The sequence below is a fragment of the Mauremys mutica genome, chromosome 7 (genome assembly GCF_020497125.1).
Source record: "Mauremys mutica isolate MM-2020 ecotype Southern chromosome 7, ASM2049712v1, whole genome shotgun sequence".
Taxonomy (NCBI): domain Eukaryota; kingdom Metazoa; phylum Chordata; order Testudines; family Geoemydidae; genus Mauremys; species Mauremys mutica.
The window spans coordinates 92134005-92152338 of NC_059078.1; the positions used below are offsets into that span (position 1 = coordinate 92134005).

Below are 18334 nucleotides of genomic sequence, written 5' to 3' on the forward strand. Positions count from 1 at the left end.
CTTCATATGAGAGATTTTCTATGTCTTATTTTTCTCACCATAGTGAACGGCTTCTAATTCTGCAATATGCTTTTTGAGATGAAGTGACCAGTATTGTACACTGTATTAGAGAGGGGCATACTATTGATATATATAAAGGCATTATAATATATGTATTATTCTCCATCCCATTCCTCATGCACTCCAATACCTTGTTTTCTTTTTGACCCAGCTGCCTACTGAACAGAGGTCTTTACTGAGCTTCATTGATTATACAAGGGGGTGAAGTAATATATTGTTGTTGGAACAATTTCTGTTTGTGAAAGAGACAAGCTTTTGTGCTTATACAGAGCTCTTCTTCTGGTCTTTGTAATTGATTAAGATCACGAATACCAGAGGAGTTTTGCTGGCCTCATATTCTCCTGAATATATCTGTCTCCTAATGGCATCATTTTAACACAGACTGAGCAGAAACAATCTCTATGTTCCTTATGCATACAGAGGTTGTTGAGAGGTACATGGAGCTGAGGTGTATAATTCTAGAATGAGAGTGTATCCTATGAAAATAAAATAACAATTTGGAAAGAAAAGATTATTTTTAAGCAACATGAAATTAATTTATGCAACTCACTGTCAGATTAATTTACATGAAGCAAAGACTGCATTTAAAAAAATAATTACATTTTAATCTGAATAAAAATACCATGTGTAGTTCTATTTACTAACATTATAAAAATTATCCGGACTTGTAATTTTTCTGCTTCTGATGATGATTGGGTCATGAGTCAATTTCCTCACATAATACTATGCTATTAGGTGCATTCAAAGGTCCCTTTTGAGGCATGCAGTACTGACCACTATAGGAGACACGATACCAGACAAGGAGGACCATCTAACTGTCTAATTATTTAGTCAGATACTATGGTGATGAGTATTGTGTATCTCCTTGTAGTCATTTTGTTTGGTCTCCTGCGCTCAGAAGGTGAGGCTTAGAGTTTCAGGGAGGTATGCAATGTATTTTCACCTTTAATACCTCATTGTTTTAGTGAATGGCCGCTGGGAAATGTATGCAGTTTCCCCTTACAGTGTCATCCCTTTATATCAATGATGTAATGCCAAGGTGTTAAGGAAAAGTTCTCCAGGGTTTAATCATCCAGAGATGTAAAGGGTGTTCAAAGACTATTGAACATGCTTTGCAATAGTGATCTACTTCTCTGAAGTACTTACTACAGCAGTGAGAGCCATATATCTTAAATGTATTTGTCCTCTCAGTACTCTGGGAGATGGGAAGTGCAATTATTCCCATTGTACAGATGGGGAAAACTGAAGCACTGAGAAACAAAATTACTCTGAACAGCGCTGGGACTTTAACCTGGGTCTTCAGAGTCTCAGACTACACCCTAATTACTGGCCATCCTTCTTCTAATCTGACATTATTATGATACTAAATCTTTTCTGTATGTTGATGTTTACAGTTTTAAAATTTTTTTTAGTCTTTAACAAGTTTGCTATCATGTCTAGTTCAAACTGGAATGCTGTCACTTTTGTATTTCTTTAATTACTATATTCTTGGACACCTTAAACAGCCTCCATACTTTAAAAGCAGAATAGTTCTGACAATAGTAAATAACATAAGCACTGACCTTTTGGTCCTGAGGAGAGTGTCTGCTTAAGAACATTCACAGTTTTCTGCCTCAGTGCAGATTGACATTTGCAAGCTTGGTAAATTGCTTATTTAGATGTAAATCAACATAGAGAAAAAATAGTGTCACCTTGACCAATCGTCATGGCAGTGTCCACATAATACCCTTTTTAAAGTGATAGATGATATATCGGCTGAATCAAGAATAAAAATTCTATCATGGTTGCATAATTAAAATGTGAGTTGCTTTTATGTATCGCCATGGTAGGAAAGTATGAAAAGAGTCAGTAAAAATATTGAAAGATCTGCCAGATGTCAGTTAAAATTCTTCTGATGAGTTTGCTTACCACATTTTAAAATATAGTAGTGCAAGGAGTAAGAGTGTTTGTTTGTGCTGGGGTGCAGGATAGGATACGATGGGGTCCTTTAAAAGTATGTGTATTTCTAAACAAGTCTGTAAGTGACTAGAAAGAAGTGAATACCAGGATCAGATATCCTCTCCACCCACCAAACTTTGGGGTTTCAGATAAAGTGTGACCTGGATCTGAACCATTAGGATTTAATTTTGGTTTTTCCATGTGGTCTAGATCAAAACCGTCCATTCACAGTATATTCTATGCATAAAATATGTTTTCCTCTACCAACAGATTAAACTGTGAGAACTTATCTTAATGTACATAACTTAATGCCTCCTGGGGTTATCTTCCTTTGAGATCTACAGTATACATTAAAGCTCTGATCCTGCAATTCATCATGTTGCAGTGTGAGCCTTATCAACAGAATATAGTACTTCAAACAGCATATTTCTGTTATAGGACCAAAAATAAAAAGCGCAGTTAGTTGGGTGGGCAATGTAAATCAAGCTGATAGTGACTGAGAAGCACTACACTGAGCCATTTCCTAATCTCTTTGCTAGGGTAACCACCCATCCTGGATTGGGCGGGACAGCCCCAAAATGCAGAGTTTAAGTCCTGGTCCTGGGCTGAATGATGCCAGGACAGCATTTGTCCCTGTCTCCCTGCAGCAGTGAAGGGGAGGGGCAGGCACAGGACCATGGATGGGGTGGGCAGGGCTCCTGCATGTGTCCTGCTTTTGCCTTTTGAAAAGGTGGTCAACCCTGTCCTTAGCTGGTAATTTCAACACATTTTTGTTTGTGTAGAATGTTCCAGAATAAGCCTCCTGTCCTGATTGGGCCATCTGGGGACTCCTTTACTACAAATGATTTTTAACGTTTTGGGTATTTTTTGAAGTGAGGCACTTCCGCTAAGAATAGGTAATACTGACTTTTGGGTCTTAGCTAGGTTTATTCATTTTTTAACAAAGCTTTCTGTTTGGACATTACAATATCGTATACAGTTAGGGAGTTGGAATGAGAAGATGGAATGAAGTGATGTATTGATGGCTGGGGCTGTTCTAAGAGTGGAAATGACAATGCTGATCAAACAATAGTTTTCTTTAAAATGTAAAAAAAAAAAAAAAACAACCCACCCTTAATCTGAATCCTCAGAAGGGCTTTGGGGCAAGGGTGTTCAGTTTTCTGCTATTAGAAAGTGGGGAAACCTGTGGGCATCCAGCTGGCTGGAAGCTGACACTTCAGATCTGTGGTAGCGTTCACTGGTGCAAGGAGGTAGAAATCACACTTTCCTGGCTGGGGTGGTAAGTTGGATGGGCCCGTAGTGCCTGTGCTCTCTTATATTTTCATCAAAATGAAAATCTTTGCATTAATTCTGCAATAAATTTCATCACAGCATTTGGATTACTCCTAAGGGAGCAGACTTTAAGCAGAACATTTCTTTAAGGTATTCAGGTTCCCTTAGGTAGTATTCAATTGCATGATTATTTTCCATGGGGAAAAGAGGGCAGGTATTGCAGTTATCTCTACAGCCTTATGCCTACTGTTTTTTTAATCTGCCAGTAGAGAGGCACTTTAACATTCACTAGCCAGTTCACTTATTTTACTGTATTCCCAAGGTAAGTAATAACCCATCTGTAAGTCTTTGGTAAACAAGGATGTTGTAGAAGTTATACAATAGCACAAAAATTCTCAATCAGTTCTGTACAGTGACTCCCTTTTCCGTACAGGGACTACCCTGGGACCCCACACCTACTTAGCAATATGGGAAGGGCAGGATGGTTGTGACTCCATGTTCATGGCCTACTGACACAGAACCTGGGCACTAGCAAGTTAATGGTGCTATACTCCTTGTAGGAACATACTGTATCTGTCACTTGGCTTTTGTTTGTGCATACACACACTTATGAATATGCTGGTTGTGATTCTGTCAAGGTTGCATTGAGTTTTCCTACTTAAAGCAAAGGCTCAGCTTCTTTAGTTTGTATAAAAATATAGTATTCTCTTCCATAAATTTAGAACACACAATCTGTGGGTAAAGATTGAATTGTCTGAGACTTTTCAAATAAATGTTAATTACTTTGCATTACATTAATTAAAATGGTCCTTTTTTTTGTGATTTTTCCCTTCCCCCTTTTTTCAGATATCACTGCCTAACAAATAGCTAACCCTTTAAACTTTCCACATAGTTAAAGCTCATTGGAAAACCTGTACATTTGAGGAACTTAGGTTGCAATTCATCAGATGTTGTAACAATTGTTGTATAGAAGTTTTGAAATTATGGCCTTTCTGTCCTTGTAAGTTACGATGGAATTGAAGCTATGAGCTGGCCTCAGCAATGATGGCCAATATTTCTCTACAGACTTGGCTCTCCTCTCCCATTGGTCCCCATGGGACTGAAACCTGATTGCTCTCAGGGAAGGTGTTCATCCCCTGTGCTCTATGGCTAGAAAACTAGACAGGAAATGAGGGGATATAGGGGGAGGGTGAAGGAAGTTGCATCTCTCCAGGGTTTCCCCTACTGCTCTCAGCTCAGCATGCTGACAGAGTTTCCAAACTTCACAAGTTTTGCCTGGTTCTATGGCTCCCTTGAGTAGGTTACCAGATGTCCTGTTTTTAAAGGGACAGTCCTGGTTTTCTTGGGACTTTTTCTTATATAGGCGCCTATTACCCCCGCCTCCTGTCCCCTTTTTTTCACAGTTGCTATCTGGTCACCCTTCCCTTGAGTCCATGTCTCCTACACTGCTTCCTTTAATAATCCAGTGCTAGTATGGTGGATACAGAGGAGTAGAAGAATATTTTACAGTAATTGCTTTCTTCTCTTTGAAGGAGAGAGAGGCATGTCTCAAAGTGTTTGGAAAAAGGGACTTGAGGTTAATCTGTCTGAAGAGCACTTGTGTGCAAATGAGAAAAGAGTACAAAGACTGTGTGAGCCTGGTAAAATAAGATCATCTTAAGGTAGAATGGAAATGCTGTTCAATTCTTGAGAAGAGTGGAACATAATCAATGTGTTCTATCTTAAAGAAAAAAAATACTGCTTCTGAAAGGTCAAATACTGATAGCACTATTGAGCTACGCCAGTTGTTATGATGACACCTGTCCATCAGGAACTGAATTGAGCCCACCAATGTATTTTATATGGGTCACAGAATATCTGTACTATCTTGGGCTGATTTGACCAAGTGTGGTACAATTTAAAGGCATTACATAGGTTTATTATATTATTTTAGAATGTTATGAAGAATCCAGTATAAAAATATATGGGTTCCTGTACAGACTTAATCCTTAGATAATTCTGGCCTCATACCTTACTCTGACCCTTCCTTCGCTTTTTAAAGCAGCTTTCTTGACTTTTTTTTTTCTTCTTTCCCACTTCTTCTCTCTATTTACTCTCATCCTGAACCTCTCACCACTTTACATTCTAATCTCAGCTGTCCCCCAAGAAGGAAGAGAGAAGGCCACAGCTGGGAGCCTGTACCAGGTGTGACTTTCTCCTTTGTGGGGGATGAGATTCTTTGCTCTCAGGAGACAGAAGAGGAGCTGAAGTCTTTAGCATCCTGTTTTACTCACTAAACATAGTGTCACACCTTCTCCATGTTGACCAGTGGAGAGAATAGTTTCCCTGGGGAGCAGCTTTAAGGGAGGAGGGAGCCACACCCTCATAGACTTGCGGCTATATCAGTTCCATGCCTGGGGCCAGTTAGACAGGCAGAACTGCAAGGTCTCAATGTGTGTATGTGATGATGGTGTAGGGAGGAGGGGTTTAGGTTTATTACAAACTAGGAACCTTTTGGGATAGGAGGAGATTGTACAGAAAGGATGGGCTCCACCTAAACCAAAACAGAACCAGATTTCTGGCATGTAAATTTGAAAAAAAGTCACAATGGGGATATGGCAGGGTGACAGCTCACCATGCGGTGCCTCTTGCTGGTTGTCCAGGGAATTAGCTCTCCAGCGCCGGAGCGCCCTCTGCTGGCTGATGTCTCACTTGCCACTGGCCCCCATGTTCTTCCCAGACCCCAGTGCCCCTTCCCTTAGGGTTCTGCCCTCTACAGTACCCCCACAGTCTCTGGGTCTCCCCTCTGGGGGAACCCCGAGCCCTCTATCTCCACCTCACCTCAGTGGCTACTGCCAGTCATCATCTAGACCCTGTTCACTGGGGCAGAGTGTAGTCTATAAACCACTCATCATCAGCAAGGGGGGTTTGGACCTGCTGCCTTTGCCTACCCTGGGCTGCACCTCTGCAACACCAGTACCCTTTCTGGCCTTTAGCAAGGCCTGCAGCCTGGGGGTTTTGCTTGGCTGGAGCTTTCCAGCTCCCTCTGCCCTTCCCCAGCACTGCTGCACCTCAGGTACCCTGCTCGGCTTCCCAGGCAACCAGGTCCTTCTCTCTCAAGAGGCTAGAGAGAGTCTGTCTCAGTCTCTGGCCCTCAGCCTTCTTATATGGCCAGCTGTGGTCTGACTGGGGCATGGCCCCACCTGTGGCTGCTTCCCCCAATCAACCTGCTTTTCCCCCGCCGCAGCCCTCTCCCAGGGCTGTTTTAAGCCCTTCAGGGCAGGAGCAGGGTGACTACCCTGCTACAGGAGGTTTTAAAAGAAGGGTTTGGGGAAAGTTAACAGGTGTGGAGGAGCACATTGGTTCAGAGAGATTCTTTAGGAGAAGATCTATTAACGGGGATTCTCTATATCCTAGTAAACAGGAGAGCATAGAAATTGATTAAAGAACAAATAGAAGTTGAAGTGAAACAGTGAAATGAAAGAATCCCAGTCAATTATATTACATAATGGCAGACAGCTAAAAAGTGTCAAATTTGTAAGTATACAAATACTAGAAGTCTAAATACTAAGATGGGTGAATATGAGTTGCCTGGTATTAAATGAGGGTATTGATATAATCGGCATAACAGAAATTTGATGGAATGCTGATATTCAATTGGACATGGTAATACCAGGGTTAAAAATATATAGGAATGATAGAGTAAGTTGTGCTGGTGCGGGAGTGGCATTGTATATGAAAGAAAGCATAGAGTCAAATATAGTAAAAATCTTAAATAAATCCCTATGGATAGAAATGCCATGCTTGAATAATAAGCATATATCAGTAGGAATTTACTACTAGGATGCTGGTGGTGGTTGTGAAATTCTCAGGGAAATTGGAGAGGCTAGAAAAATAGAAAATTCAGTAATAACAGGGGATTTCAACTATCCTCATATTGACTGGATACATGTCACCTCAGGACGGGATGCATAGCTAAAGTTTCCTGACATCATAAATTACTGCTTCTTGGGGCAGGTCTATACTTACCTGCCGGGTCGACGCGTAGCGTTCGACTTCTCGGAGTTCAAACTATCGCGTCTAATCTAGACGCGATAGTTCGAATTCCGAACGCGCTCCCATCGACTCCAGAACTCCACCACCGCGAACGGCGGTGGCGGAGTCGACGGGGGAGCCGCGGACTTCGATCCCACGGCGTCTGGACGGGTGAGTACTTCGAACTAAGGTAGTTCGACTTCAGCTACGCTATTCGCGTAGCTGAAGTCGCGTACCTTAGTTCGACCCCCCACCCTAGTGTAGACCAGGCCTTGGAGCAGCTGTTCCTGAACCCACAACAGGACAGGCAATTCTTGCTTTACTCCTAAGTGGAGCACAGGATCTGGTCCAAGATCTGAATATAGTTGAACAGCTCAGTAATAGAGACCATAATATAATTAAATTTAACATCCTTGGTGTGGGGGGACGCCCACCCAGTAGTACTTAACTTCAGAAAGGGGAACTATACAAAAATGAGGAAGCTAGTTAAACAGAAATTAAAAGGAAAAGTCATAAGTCACAGTAGATTTGATATATCTTGACTTTAATAAGGCTTTTCATACTGTCTGACATAATCTTCTCATAATCAAACTAGGGAAATGCAACCTAGATGGAGCTACTATAATGTGGATGCATAACTGGCTGGAAAACCGTTCCCAGAGAGTAGTTTCTCAGTGGTTTACAGTCATGCTGGAAGGGCATATCATGTGGGGTCCCGCAGGGATCAGTTCTGGGTCCAGTTCTGTTTAATATCTTCATCAATTATTTAGATCAGTGTTTCTCAAACTGGGGTCAACAGACCCCTGGGGGTTCATGAGGGTACTCCGGGGGGTCTGTGGGCCCTGCTGATCAATTCCTCCTTCTCCTTCCCAGTGCCTTCTGCATGCTGGGGAAGGCACTGGGAGGAGCGGGGACAGGGCACACTCGGGGGAGGGGGCGGGAAGAGGTGGGACAGGAAGGGGTTAAAAGGGGGTGGAGCCTGGGGCTAAGTGGGAGGTTTGAGGGTCAATGAAAATTTTAAAATCCAAATGGGGATCCTCGGATTGCTTAAGTTTGAGAACCGCTGATTTAGATAATGGCATAGGGAGGGTACACTTATAAAGTTTGCAGATGAGACCAAGCTGGGAGGGTTTGCAAGTGCTTTGGACGATATGGATTAAAATTCAAAATGATTTGGAGAAATGGTCTGAGGTAAATAAGATGAAAATCAATAAGGACAAATGCAAAATACTCAACTTAAGAAGGAACAATCAGTTGCACACAGTGGTGAGCTGCAGCCGGTTCGCACCGGTTCGCGTGAACCGGTTGTTAAATTTAGACGCCCCGTTAGAACCGGTTGTCCCACCTTGGACAACTTGTTCTAAAAGGGCATTTAAATTTAACAGGCCGCAGCTTACCTCAGCTCTGTCTCCACCTCCTAGCATGAATACTCCGCCCTGCTTCTCCTCCCCCCCTGCTTCCCCCAAATCAGCTCTTCGCGGGAAGCCTGGGAGGGCTGAGAAGCATGCAGGCTTCCCGCTCACGCCCAAGAAGACCGAGCTCAGGTAGGGGTAGAGCCTACGAGGAGGGCCGTGCGCCCCGGTCTCCAGCCGCGTCCCTCCCCGGCCCCGCGTCCCTCCCGGGCCGCCCGGCTCTGGCCGCGTCTCTCCCCGGCCGCGGGGCCCTGCCCGGCCCCGCGTCCCTCCCCGGCCGCCCGGCTCGGGCTCGGGCTCCGGCCGCAGCGCCCTGCCCGGCCCCGTGTCCCTCCCCGGCCGCCCGGCTCGGGCTCGGGCTCCGGCCGCGGCGCCCTGCCCGGCCCCGCATCCCTCCCCGGCCGCCCGGCTCAGGCTCGGGCTCAGGCTCCAGCCGCGGTGCTCGGGCTCGGGCTCCGGCCCCGGCGCCCTGCCCGGCCCCGCGTCCCTCCCCGGCCGCCCGGCTCGGGCTCGGGCTCCCGCCGCGGCGCCCTGCCCGGCCCCGCGTCCCTTCCTGGCCGCCCGGCTCGGGCTCCGGCCCCGGCGCCCTGCCCGGCCCCGCGTCCCTCCCCGGCCGCCCGGCTCGGGCTCCGGTTCCCGCCGCGGCCCTGCCCGGCCCCGCGGCCCTCCCCGGCCGCCCGGCTCGGGCTCAGGCTCGGGCTCCCGCCGCGGCCCTGCCCGGCCCCGCGTCCCTCCCCGGCCGCAGTCCGGCTCTGGGCACGGCGGTGACTGCGACACCACCTACCCAGATGCCGGGGTCCGGGCGCGGCGGCGGCCAGGCTGCCCAGCTCCGTCTGCGTGGCTCTGGTCGTGGCCCTCCCCGGCTCCGGCCGGCCAGCCGCCTGGCTCCAGCCGCCCGGCTCCCGCCATATCCTCTGGCTCCGGGCTCCAGCCGCGCGATTCCTGCCCCGGCCCCGCATCCCCGGGCTCCCGGCTCCAGCTGTGGCCGGACTGTAGCACTGCCAGCCATGTCCAGGCAGCGCGGTAAGGGGGCAGGGAGGGGGTGTTGGAGAGAGGGCAGGGGAGTTCGGGGGTGGGGGGGAGTGGATAGGGGTTGAGGGGGTCAGAGGGTAGGGAACAGGGGGATTGAATAGGGGCAAGGGTCCTTGTGTGGCAGTCAGAAAGGATCAGGGGTTGGATGGGGGCAGTGGGAGGCAGTCAGGGGCAAGGGTTCCAGGGGCTGTCAGGGTACAGGGAAGGGGGTGGATGGGGCAGAGGTCCCTGGGTGAGGGGGAGCATGATCCCTCCTGGGGTGAGGAGGGAACCGGTTGTTATGATTTTGGCAGCTCATCACTGGTTGCACACATACAAAATGGGAAATGACTGCCTACGAAGGAGTACTGCGGAAAGAGATCTGGTGGTCCTAGTGGATCACAAGCTTAATATGAGTCATCAGTGTAACACTTTTGCAAAAAAAGCAAACGTCATTCTGGAATGTATTAGAAGGACTGTTGTAAGCAAAACATGAAATAATTCTTCTGCTCTACTCTGTGCTAATTAGACTTCAGCTGAAGTATTGTGTCCAGTGCTGGGGGCACCATATTTCAGGAAGGATGTGGATAAATTGGAAAAAGTCAAGAAAAGAGCAACAAAAATGACTAAAGGTCTAGAAAACCTGGCCTATAAGGGAAGAGTGAAAAAATTGGGGTTGTTTAGTCTGGAGAACAGAAGACTGAGGGAGAACATAAGCTCTCATATACATAAAAGGTTCTTACAAAGAGGAGGGAGGTAAATTGTTCTAGTTAACCTCTGAGGATAGAACAAGAAGCACTGTGCTTAAATTGTAGCAAGAGTGTTTTAAGTGGGACATTAAGAAAAACTTCCTAACTGTCAGGTAGTTAAGCACTGGAATACATTTGCTTAGGGAGGTTTTGGAACCTCCATCATTGGAGATTTTAATGAGCAGGTTAGACAAACACTTGCCAGGGATGGTGTAGATCAGGGATTTTCAAACTTCATTGCACCACATCCCCCTTCTGACAACAAAAATTATTACACCCCCCCCCAGGAGAGGGACCAAAGCCTGAGCCCAGCCACCCCAGACAGGGGTTCCAAATCCAAAACCTGAGCCTCACTGCACCTGGCGGTGGTGGGGCCAAAGCCGAAGTCAAAAAGCTTCGTCCCCAGGCAGAGGTCCTGTAAACCTGAGCCCCACCGCTCATGGCTTGTGCTTCGGGCCCAGGCGGTGGGCCTTGGGCGTTGGCTTTAGCCCCAGGCCCCAGCAAGTCTAAGCCAGCCGTGGTGACCCCATTAAAAAGGGGTTGTGACCCACTTTGGAGTCCCAACCCACAATTTGAGAACCCCTGGTCTAGATAATACTTAGTTCTGCCTTGAGTGCAGGACTGGACTAGAAGATGTCTTGTGGTCCCTTGCAGTCCTATGATTCTAAAACACTTTAATAAAGACTCAAATTTAATGTGCACCCCAAATTTAAAAATATAGTAAGAGGACTAACAAAAGTACCACCATGGCTAAACAACAAAATAAAAGAACCTGGTTCGAGGCAAAAAGGCATTCTGTAAACATTGGAAGTCAAATACTGCTAAAGAAAATTGAAAAGAGCATAAACTCTGGTAAGTCACGTGTAAAAGTATAATTAGGCAGGCCAAAAAAGAATTTGAAGAGCAACAACCAAAAGACACAAACCATTTTTAAGTACAGCACAAACAAGAAGCCTGACAAACAATCAATGAGGCCACTAGATGATCAAAGTGCTAAAGGAGCACTCACAGAACAGAAGGCTGTTGTGGAGAAGCTAACTGATTTTTTTGCACCAGTCTTCACTGCAGAGGATGGGAGAGAGATTCTCACATCTAAGCTATTCTTTTTAGCTGACAAATCTGAGGAACTGTCCCAGATTCCAGTGTCAATATTAGTTTTGGGAACAAATTGATAAATTAAACAATAAGAAGTCACCAGGACCAGATGGTTTTCACCCAAGAGTTCTGAAAGAACTCAAAGATGAAATTGCAGATTTCAAAGTGTGGTGCATAACATATCATTTAAATCAGCTTCTGTACCAAATGGCTGGAGGTTAGCTGTTGTGATACCAATTTAAAAAAAAAGGCTTCAGAGGGGATCCTGGCAATTGCAGACTGTTAACCATAACTTCAGTACCAGGCAAATTGGTTGAAACTAAAGAACAGAATTGACGTGTTCATTTATGTATCTGATTTGTTGGGGAAGAGTTAACACAGCTTTTGTAAAGAGAAATCATGCCTCACCAATCTATTAGAATTCTTTGAGGGGATCAACAAATGTGTGGACAAGGGTAATCCCAGTGCCCATATAATGTATTTGGACTTTCAGAAAGAACTTTGACAAGGTCCCTCACCAAAGGCTCTTAAGCAAAGTAAGCAGTCATGGGATAAGAGGGGAGGTCCTTTCATGGATCAGTAACTAGTTAAAAGACAGGAATCAAATGATAGGAATAAATGGTCACTTTTTTCTAAGGGAGGGAGGTAAATAGTGGTATCATCCAGGGATCTGTACTGGGACCAGTCCGGTTCAACATCTTCATAAATGGTCTGGAAAAAGGTGGCAAAATTTGCAGATGATACAAAATTACTCAGGATAGTTAAGTTCAAAGCTGACCTGGGAAGAGTTAAAAAGGCATCTCACAAAACTGGGTGACTGGGCAACAAAATGGCAGATGAAATTCAATGTTGATAAATGCAAAGTAATCCACATTGGATAACATAATCCCAGCTATACATACAAAATGATGGGATCAAAAATAGCTGTTACCACTCAAGAAAGATGTTGGAGTCATTGAGCAAATGTTTCAGAGAGCTATCCGCAATGCACAGCAGCAGTCAAAAAAACAGACAGAATTTTAGGAACCATTAGGAAAGGGAGAGATAATCAGACAGTAAATATGCCACTACCGAAATTTATGGTTTGCCCACAGCTCGAATACTCCATGCAGTTCTGGTTACCCATCTTGGAAAAAAAGGTATATTAGAATTGCAAAAATTACAGAGAAGGGCAACAAAAATGATTAAGGATATGGACCAGCTTCGATATGATAGATTAAAAAGACTGGGACTGTTCGTCTTAAAAAAAATACAACTAAGGGGGGATAAGATAAAGGTCTATAACAGGAGTTTGCAACCTTTCAGAAGTGGTGTGCAGAGTCTTCATTTCTTCACTTTAATTTAAGGTTCTGGTAATACATTTTAATGTTTTTTTAGAAGGTCTCTCTCTATAAGTCTATATATTATATAACTTCTTCACACAATGTACCATCAGCCCATTGAATTTACTGCCAGGGGATGCTGGGAAGGCCAAAAGTATAACTGGGTTAAAAAAAGAATTAGATAAGTTCCTGGATGATAGGTCTATCAATGGCTATTAGCCAAGATGGTGAGGGAGGCAGCCCCATGCTCTGAGTGTCCCTAACCTGTGACTCCAGAAGATGGGAGTGGAGGTCAGGGGATGGATCCCTCGAAAATTGCCCTGTTGTGTTCATTCCCTCTGAAGCACCTGGCATTAGCCATTGTTGGAAGACAGGATATTGGACTAGATGGACCATTGGTCAGACTCTGTCTGGCCGTTCTTATGTTCACCAGAACACCCATCTCGGGCTGTAGGAATTGTCAGACTGGATCAGACCAATGGTCTATCTTGTCCAGTTTTCTGTCTTGTATAGTGGGCAGCAGCAGCAGTGCCTTCTGAAGAAGAAACTGTGTGATAGGAGTTAGAGGATATAACTCTCCTTATCTCTAGGGAAAGTTTTCTATAACCCTGAATACCTTTGCTTTCAGCAGGGCTCCATAATGGTTCTGGGATCCATCTACATGGATCTGATTGTAGGTTTTTCATTCTAGAGGATCATTTTCAGAAACTCATAATTTTGTCAAACTTCTACCTTTTAGGCTGAAATTTGGCACATTTGTTTCTAGCCTAAGAGCAGGTTGTTTTGAGAAAAAACAGTTTGCCTGTTTTAGAAACTTCAAAGAAAGAGGGAAATAGAAGGAGATTTTACAATAATAAATAAATAAGTTATTTTAATCAGCACTCGCACATACAGGAGGTTGTAGAAACTTGCAATTTGGCAAGGACATATTTCCCATGTTACAGAAGTGCTTTAAGATGATCCAGTGAAAACTAGCTTTCATGTGTCCATGAGCACACTGAGTTTTATAGGTTGTTCTTTTTTTTTTGTATGTGTGTATCTATTTTATCTAATCTACCTATAAGAGAGATATGCTGCTGTAGAGAAGGCCACAAAGCGATTTCTCTTCTAGCCCCAGTTTACAGTTACTTATAATTCTGAAATCTCAACTTTTAGGCTGAAATTTTCCACAGTCACTGCAAATTTGAGGGTTTGCTGTTGGAAAGTTTGAGATGGTTTTGAGTGCTAAAACATGAAAATTCTACCCTTTTCTCTCTTTTAAAGAGCCTATAGCTGGAGAGAAGGAAGTTTTGAAAGCTGAAATTTGACATGGAATGAGTGTTTGCTTAGAAGCAATTCACAGCCTTTTACTGTTATTTTCAAGACCACTTAGAGAGAGATTAATGAGTCTGCTCTACAGCCTTAGCTAAGAGCCATATAGCTTTAGCCTATGCACTAAGCTCCAGAGGTCCCTGGTCATCAGTGGGCGGGACTGAACCTTGGACCTCTGGAGCTTAGTGCATGAGCTAAAGTGATATGGCTCTTAGCTAAGGCTGTAGAGCAGACTCATTAATCTCTCTCTAAATGGTCTAGTGCCGCTGCATGGGACAGAGCACCACACCCAGGTGGTGTGTGGTTTACATACTTCCTCTAGCTGAGGAAGTACATCTCGAGCTTCAGAGACTTCACAGTTGAAATCCTGGATGAGCCCCCACTTGTAACACTGACAGACCCCAGTCCTTGGTGGGTGGGATCAAACCTGGGGTCTCTGGAGCTCAGTGCATGAGCTTCTACTGCATCAGCTAAAAGCCATATGGCCTTTTGCTAAAGTTGTAGAGCAAACCCATTAATCTCACTCTAAATGGACTCAGTGCCATAACATGGGACAGCGCACCTCACCCAGGAGGTGTGTGGGTTACACATGCACAATAGATTTCATTAGATAAACTCATTTAGCATGTACTTAAAGAAAGTCATACTGAGCTTTCATGAGCAGCTAAGTTAGCTTCTCAGACAACTGGCCAGTATCCTGTATAGCTGAAAGTACTACAGAGAATGGAGTATGGCTGTCTACTGGACTACATAAGCTGCACAGGGGCTGACGTTAAGAGTTCAGACTTCTGTAGATCTTGTAAGGAGTGAAGAGAGCTTCCTGCAATTGTAACTTTTGCCTGTGGTGCATCTTCCCTGCTTGGGTAATTCCTCTGGTGTGACCACTTACAGACTTCCTTCAGTGTGTCAGGGGATCTATGTCTTCTTTGCCCCAATTCAGAGAAATGAAGTGCTTATGGTTGTTCTTTTTCATCATCTGTCCTGGAAGCTAATGTGAGGGGAAATGTTTTGCCAAACACTGCATGTTTACTGGGCAATGGAGTCACAGTTAGGACTGCTTCCAGCAGCTTAGGTTAGGAGGATAGGGAATAGCATGAATGTTAGCAAAACATTTGACCATGATTAGTTGGTTGAATAGAGACAATATTTGTAAGGTTCAGGGTATTAATAATTATATTTGCCAATCCCTACAGAATGCATCATTCTGTGACATCACAGCAAACTCAACTGGAGTATGAAGAGACCCTCAACTGTTTGGTAAGTCTCAGTTTCTAACATAGGAGAAAAAGAAGTTGAAAAATATGTCATTCACATTAATGGCTGGTATAAAGAAGACACTGCAAGAATAAGGAAATTTGTACATCAGAAAACACAAAGTTAAATGAATGTAAAATTAGAATGGGGGGAAGAGGGGACAACAACTGAACTGACAATCAAGGTTTACCAAAAACAAGGGTCAGAGCCTCTGCTGCTGTAAATTGTCATTGCTTCTTTGACATTAAGGGAAAACCAGCTGAAGATTTGCCCCAATATATCCTCCAGTATTTAGGTATAATGGCCATCTTTTATTAATTACAGTGCTTTTCATTTTGTTTTGTTCTCCTAATGCTGATCTTTAGGTACTAGTGTTTTTACTTCTAAAATTTATATCTATTTAATATTGCCACAAAATAAAAAATAATCCTTAACATTTTATTTTATTTTATTTTATTTATGGACCTGTACTTCATTCCAAAAGATGTACAATACTTTAGCTAAGAAGAGACAGATCTTCTGCCCACCGTACTTGCACAGCTAAGCCTATATTTTTGGGGTTCTACAAGGTTTAGCCACAAAAACCCCACAAAAATTATTTAGACATAGCGTGAAGTCATACAACAGTATAATTTTGTCCTGGTGATTAATTTTGTCCCATAGGTTAACATTGTTATTGTGTGATATATCACAGGTTGCACTGTATATTTTTGTGAGCTTTTGTGCCAGCTTGTTGTGTAATACAGTTACTGGGCAGTTTGCACATTTATGCTTTAATAGCTGAAAACCCTTGCTGTCACACAGGTATGGCAGTTGGGCCAAGTAACCCACTAGGTGTGCAGGCTCCCTCATGTAACCAGTGACATCGTTGCATGCGAATTTAGTTGTAGAATAAGGATGGCAACTAGTTGAGTTACCTCTGAAATCATAATAGTCTAGGACTCTTGGCATGGCATAGTTACCGTACGGTAGCTATAAACCACATGGGTGTAATTTGTAAAGTCAGAATGGCTAAGAATTTAAAAATTGGATGATAACAGATCACAAATCAGGGTGTTTATTGAACCTGGAGATATTCTAAACAGAAAGAGCTCTCAACCATGTTCGTAGCTGTTTCCATTGCTTCACATTGACTCAACAGACATTCTGGACTTTAGAATGTCTGTCAGTGGGTCATTCTGGACTTCAGAGTGACCCACTGACAGAGTGTCAATCCTGGAATCTTATTTTATAGATTCTACATTAGGTAAATTTGTCAGTGAACATATTCTTAACATTAAAGTAAACAAGTGTGATGGTACACATATATCACGGGGAGTTATCTACACGTATGTCATGGACAAATCTGTACTGGAGGTATTAGGTAAGTGTCTGTCTCTGTGCTCAATAAATGAGTACAAGCCAAGGAGGAGCCATGTAAAGGGTAAAGAGTATTCTGCCATCACTTTCTGGCTGTCACACTTGCTTTAGACATAACTTTATATATTTACTTCACATAGTAAAATAGATAGTCAAATCTAATCATTCATGTTTTATTACCATACCTAAAGCTAAGAAAGACCTATTCCTTGGCTTGGTACAATTTCCAGAGTCTTGCTTTCCCATGTGCATCTTTAAGGAACCCTGGGTTCTATGCATAATTGGCAGACCTTTATTTTCCAGCAGGGCATAGGAATGTAGTTCCACAGGAAATGGAAGAGGGGAATATAAAATGTAGCAATGCATTTGAATTTTTTCTTTTTAATTGTGTTTCCCCCAAAAAAGTCTGAGAGTCTACAGGGCTGGGAAAAGAAAATATCTCATTAAATTAACATGGAGAAATAGATGGTAGTTTTTTAATGAGATTATATAAGAAGATAATGTACACTGGGGTTTTTTTTTTTTTTTTTTTTTAATATTGCTTTATAGCTTGTGTATAATGTTTGCAGCTTTTTCTGGTATTCTATTTTCTTTTATTCACTGCCCTCTAGAGGTCTTACAAAAGAAATTAGATGAAGAGAAAATGAGTCTGCTACAATGACTGTGTCTGTCAATTGTTGCTGTGCATTGGCCAATCCACTATATTTTAAAACAAATCCATAGATTCACCACCAACTGAATGGAACGTGCCACCTGTCTGAAAAAGAAACAAAGAAATAATTGTGTAAAAAGTCCACTTTTCAATGAATCAAAAGAAAAGGTATATGTCACAGATCTTATTTTAAGAGTACGAGACAAAAACTATGTGATATACTATAAGAAAATTTATATGCAGTACTCTTATCAATAAGATTTATAGCATAGTGTTACTTGTGTATCTGATGTTTCTGTCTCTCTCTCTCTCTTTTTCAGTAGTTTTCAGTTACAGGTATTGTATGGTAAATAGACCATCTTTATAGCTGAATAGGACAAGTTATATTAAATCTTTCAAACTTGCTGTTAAGAGTCCAAAAGAAAGCAAAACACATCCCTTTTGTTTAAAATATTAACACCTACTCTAACAAATATTTCCTCCAAGGACCTGAGAAATCTGAGCTGTGATCTTCCTGGTTTCTCTGCCACAGAATTACAGCAATAGTAGCAAATAGAATTTTAGAAGAAATGGTTCTTTCAAACCTTTGATTAGGGTCTGTCATTCTGACAGAGACAATAGCAAATCTCATTTCTTAGGATGTTAAGGAGATGGTCATTTGTCTATCTTTAATGCTAATTTCATTTTTTAAAATGGCTGTCTACTTCTGGACTTCTACAAAAGTGATTTGAAGGGTTTTTAAAACATTGCATTTCACCTTTAAAGTAAAACAAACAAAGATAGTTGAAGCATTTTCAACATTGTGTTATGCTTTGATTGTAAGCTCTTTGAGACTGGGACCATCTTTTTGTTGTGCGTTTGTACAGCGCCTAGCGCAAAGGGGTC

At 43.2% G+C, this 18334-nt stretch overlaps 1 long non-coding RNA gene across 2 annotated transcripts in view; it reads left to right on the plus strand.

Annotated features, from left to right (window-relative positions):
• The window catches only part of LOC123374957, a 282723-nt gene that overhangs the window by 238244 nt on the left and 26145 nt on the right, over positions 1 to 18334 (plus strand). Inside the window, exons 3-4 of one of the 2 annotated variants that reach the window (XR_006581266.1) lie at positions 15378 to 15441; positions 17409 to 18067. This is a non-coding gene — a long non-coding RNA (uncharacterized LOC123374957). Of the gene's footprint in view, positions 1 to 15377; positions 15442 to 17408; positions 18068 to 18334 lie in introns of those variants that run through there. The other variant, XR_006581268.1, reaches the window with a different exon arrangement.